Consider the following 5,736-nt stretch of genomic DNA (forward strand, 5'->3'; position numbering starts at 1 on the left):
ATGAAGCCTCTCTTTTTAATTTGCGTTATCTCTGTTTTTACTACTGTACTCGCTCAAAAATTTTTTCCGTTAATGGGGGATGTGAGTTAGAGCCCTAAGTGGGTTACAGCCCTAAGTTATTCGATTTCTACATTTCTGATCTTATGATCGATTTCTGTGTAGTCAGTCTCCATGGTGTTAAAAACCAAATTAAAGTTTCTCAAGCTTACGAAACGTCCGGGAGTACGAAACGAGAACGTACTAAACGAGCAACGCTTCATTTTTGTTGTTAGAAACGAACAACGCTTTCCTTTGTTGTTTAAAACAACAACGCTTTTAGAATCCTCATAATGTTGTCGGAAACAAAGAGCGCGGCCTTACTTCCTATTTAAAGTCTTTAAGTCTGATCTTTTAAGTATTTTTTACTTTAGGCGACTTGACTTTTTTCCGATCTACATGACTAAAAATTACGGGAGACATGACTCATGATCAGGTTCCGGGCGACATGATTTGGGCGAGGTGACTCTCGGGCGACTTGACCAGCTACCCTTGTGACTCGCCCCGGTTCAGTTCCGACACTTAATTTTTTTTTCAGAGCCTCACCTCTGCATTATCAATTTGAACGTAAGAGCTACGCCATCAAACTTTTACTCTGAACTTATCTAACATCTCCTTTGAAGAAGAATTTGAGTTCAAATGAAAAAAAGAAAATAAACAATATTAAAAAAACAAAAACGAAAAAAAGTGTTTGCGCAGCCGGGGCCCTAACCTCGATGGGAGTTGGTACATTCGTAGTAACAGGTACGCAGAGCGTACGAAGTGGCGAAGTTTTGTTTTGAAATAAATTTTGTGCGCACTTTATACATGTACTTATTCTATTAATTTCCTGCCATGTCTCCGGCCTGTCAATTGACAGTGTACAAACTCTGCCCTAACCAAGTCTTCCTTTCGGTAGAAGTTTGGTATCAACAAGAGCTTTTCATTAATGATAGCTTCTCTGTGTTTTAGACCACACTGCCTTTTTACTGCAATACTTTACAACTATACAACAGTAGGCGCATGCAGTCATAGATTGCCTTTTCTTTAAGTATGTCCTATTTTTCTTTTAGCAATTGCTGCCTACACAACAGCATTGAAAAGTTCCATAGCAGACCAAACGGAGTTTCAACCCAAACTGCTTTCCTCTTGCACAATTGCTAGCGCAAAAACAGAGGATATATTCACCAATCTTCTCATACAACATGGTAGAAAGGACCTCTTCGCGGGTAAGATGCAGTCAAGGACTAAAAACCTCAAGTACTACGGAGAAGTTACCGGTATTCCAGTTAAGCACTGCGACGAAATATTCCTTCGCTTAAGAGATGATCTGCTGAATCCTAATTCCATTCTTGTCGTTGGAAAAGCGGGGATTGGAAAATCTCTTTTTTGCCAAAAGTTGATTCGCGATTGGGCGAAAGACAAATTGCTTCAGCCGAGAAAAAACTCTCCCAAAACAATAACCAATTTAAAATTTGTGTATTTGCTTACTTTCCGTCAATTGAATTTGCTTGAAAATGAAAGCAAAACTTTAAGAGAAGTCTTAAACTGTTCTATGGTGTTAGATGATAACTCTAACATTGATGACGGTACATTTGAATACATTTTGAAGAATCCTAAAGAAGTAATGATCATCCTTGATGGCTACGATGAATATTCACTACAGGATAAAATCCCTGGAAACCTGGAAGAAGAGTATCAAAACAGCACCAAAGAAAAAATGCCAGTGCCTGCACTGTGTTCCAAACTTATCAAGGAAAAGATCTTGAAAGGTGCTATCATCCTGATAACCTCGCGGCCCGATGAATCCGACAAGTTGGGACTATTCCAGTTTAAAAGGTACGTGGAAATCGCGGGATTTTCTTCAGAACAAGTCGAAGAGTACATTGAAAAGTATTTTGTGAAAAGCGAGACAAAAAAAACATTGTACTTAAGCATGTCTTGAACAATGAGAATCTTGTTAGTTTTGCTCACATTCCCATGCTCTGTTTTCTGTTGTGCTTTGAAATGGATTATATACTAACAGACTCAGGAAACCTCGATGACCTCCCTGTCTCAGTGACTGACATTTACACTAAAAAATTGTAAATATTTTTGAACTTAAGCATAGTGGCGAGTCAGAATATAGAAAGAAGGCAATCCCTGAGGATGTGAAGAAGTCCCCTCGCATCATTGAAAACACACTGAAGAAACTATCAGAATTAGCGGCTAAACTGCTTCGGCAAAAAAAAGCAACTTTTGATCAAAGCGAGATGGAATGCGATTTCGATTCAGGAAAAGTCGAAAAACTGAAGGGTAGTGGTCTTCTTCATTGTGGTCAGCCTTTCAGGACCAGTTCGACTACAACAACTAAACTCTTTAGCTTTACCCACTTAACCGTTCAAGAATACTTGGCTGCTCGTTGCTTTGTAAACGAAAATCATATTCCAGATGGAAGTTTTTCTGAAATGGTTTTCCAATTCATGGCTGGCATTTTGTCCGAAAATAAAAACGAGGAACTAATGGAAAAATTAATGGCAAATGTTCAGGCCTTATCCTCTAAAAATCGCCTTCTCGCTGCAAAATGCCTGAGCGAATGCAGCGACAAGGAATTTGCCAAAAAGTACATTAGGAAGCATCCTCGTGCATGCTCCGACTCGGACAACAGCTGGTCTCTTGAAAATGTCTCAGATCTAGACTGTCTTGCAGTATCATTCGTCTTGAACATCGTAAGTGATGTTAATGGAGAAGAAGCTGGAAGGGCTCGACACGAAAATTCTGAAAAGTTCGAGGCAATCGAGAAGTTGAAACTAACCAAGTCGCCGCGGTCATTGCCTGGAATAAAACGAATTTGTAAGTCACTAGAAAAGGAACACTCTCGTGTTTCCAAACTGAGAATCACGCATTGTGACTTGACAAAGGAATTTGACGTCCTTGGTAGCTTAGTGTCCTATAAATTAATAACTCTTAATCTGGGTTATAATGAGCTCACTGATACCAATATTGCCAGCCTAAGTGACGCTTTAAAAGATCCACGCTGTAGGTTAACCACACTCTCTCTCTGTGCCAATGAAATCACTGATAACGGTTTTTCTAGTCTTTGTGAAGTACTACAGCATCCAAGCTGTAAACTGACCACACTTTTTCTTGGGGGAAATAAGATCACCGATGCTGGAGTAGCCAGTCTATGTAATGCATTACAGCACGCTCCCTGTGGGCTAACCACACTAGATCTGTGGGGTAATCGGATCACCGATGCCAGTGTTACCAGTCTTTGTGAAGCACTACAGCATCCTTCCTGAAGGCTGTATACACTAAATCTGTTGGGTAATGAGATCAGTGGGGAAAATATGGAACATCTAGACACCTTTATTTGTACTGTAAGATTTCAAAAAGAAGAGTTGCATGATTTGAAAATACAGGCAGTAACTCGTTACTCAGAATGACCAGAAACACAGACCACCTTTTTAACCTTTTGGAGAACATTGTCTGAGTTAATTGATGTAAAAGTTGGAATGAAAAGAGTTACCATTGTATCACTAAATTTACTTTTTAAGTGGTTTGAAGCAACCCAAAAAAAAATTGTTTCTCAAAGGGTGATGTAATCTTTGATTTTTTTTCTCCGTATTTCTATTTGATCGAAATAAATTGATGTTTGCCAAATGTTATTTTTATCATTGTAGGGTTATTAAGGAGTTGAAATATCGTCAGAGCGTTTTTCTGATGAGTGTCTTACAAACAAACACCTGAGAAGAGAGGTTAATACCTTGAAGAGCCAGTGAGATCTAAAAACAGGCAAATCACCTAAAGCGCGGGAAAACAGGCAAATCACCTAAAGCGCGGGAAAACAGGCACATCACCTAAACAATTTTTTAATTATAGACTAGTGAGCAGCACTTCTGCGAACAGTAGTTGTAAAACTTCTTGTATTTTCCTACGCGTTTCGTCTAACTGTCGTAGACTTCTCCAGGGAGTTTTACAAGTGTGACTAAACGCCTGTATTTATAAGCCAAAGTTACAGGGGCCGATGACCGTAAAGGCTTGGCCGGACTTACGAACAGGAACAGGCGAAGTTGTGAAAAATTTGTGAAAAATTTAACACGTGTAAGGCAAGGTGAGAAAAATACTTTGGAGGCCACGGTTTTATCTAAAACATTCAAAGCCAATCATTCAACTTGGCCAGGAATATACCAAATACATAACCTCTTGCGTGACAGCCGTTCAACGGATCGCATTACATTTTTTGTCATTTTTTAGCCCAAACTCTTTTAAAGCTAGACGCGCCGCCTATGGTGGACCAAGAAAGAAACTCAGAGGACTTATAATACAAGGATAAAACCTTAAGATAATATACATTACGATTTGTAAGTATATATGGCAGACCTGTTCATGAGCCACTAAAGTTGACCTTCATTTTACCTCTGCGAAAGAGACGCGAAGTACTTTTTTTCAACGGGTCACTATTTAGACTTAAACGTAACAAAATAACAAGAAATTAATATTTTCCAAGAGATTAACAGACCATCTGCGAGCATACAAAATTTAAAAGCGAGATTGCGTCGCGTTGTAGCGTACGAAGTTGCCGAAGTTGCATAATTTTTTGTTGCTTTACGCGGGGGGGACAAAGGTTGTTTAGCCATATTTCGAACTTCTCGATTTTTCTGAGAAAAAAAAAGCACGATTGAACTTTTTGATATAATTTTCGAAATAAGTTCATTAAAAGAGTCCTTTAGAAAAAATAAAAGGAATTACGAAATTTTGCAACTGTCGGCGGATTCGCGATATTTATGACCAGTGGCTCTTAATTTATCACTCGCGCCAGACCACAGCGGTCGACCTCTCTGAAGACCCGGATTAAGACAAACATAATTCGAAACACGAATAGTAGCATCGAGGTTTCCCATAACAGCATACGGACACGAAAAGTAGCATCGAGGTTTCGCATAACAGCTTGATACGGACACGAATAAATTAATAGCATCGAGGTTTCGCATAACAGCATACGGACACGAATAATAGCATAGAGGTTTTGACGAACATCATCGGAAAACAGCATATCTTTGATCTTTAATCTTTAATCAGTATACTTCTAAAACAGTAAAAATACTATACTAGAAGTTTAAATAAATGAATAAATAAATAAATAATTAAATATTCGGAAAGAAAACAATAAAATTCCAAACTTAATTTTGGTGGTAATCACTCCTCATATTGAACGGACTTATTCAGTTGTCTGAAAAAAACTTTCTTTTCAACACACGTATTCGGTCAGTTGTAGACGTAACACTAACCCTAAATCTGTATTACTTTCGGTTGGTTGTAAAGATTACTTTTTTTCGCACTTACGCAGTCGCTTGCAAACTTGATACTCTGTCAGTTGAATGCCAATCATAGCTGTGGAATACCAGCCACTCACAGCGGAGCACCACTGTCTGCTGTACTAGCTCATTTGGTCGGTTGTAAAAATAAAAGTAAAGTCGTTCTTAAAACTCCCGCGATTTCCACGCATCAAGACCTCACAAACAATTACTGAAGCAAAATTGTGTTGTCACACTAACTAAGAGGGTGGAACGCCTTGTGTTTTAATTAACATAATTTGTCTATTCATTCTGGGTCCCTTTTTTATTTGCGTTGTTTCCCAATGCAAGTCAACCAATGAGAGAAAAATTGAAATTTTTCTTTTGATTTCCTGGGTCAGCGGGAACTTGCATAACTGATGTTGATTTCACAGATTCATATTGG

This window comes from Stylophora pistillata, chromosome 3, assembly GCF_964205215.1.
Source record: "Stylophora pistillata chromosome 3, jaStyPist1.2, whole genome shotgun sequence".
Lineage (NCBI taxonomy): Eukaryota > Metazoa > Cnidaria > Anthozoa > Scleractinia > Pocilloporidae > Stylophora > Stylophora pistillata.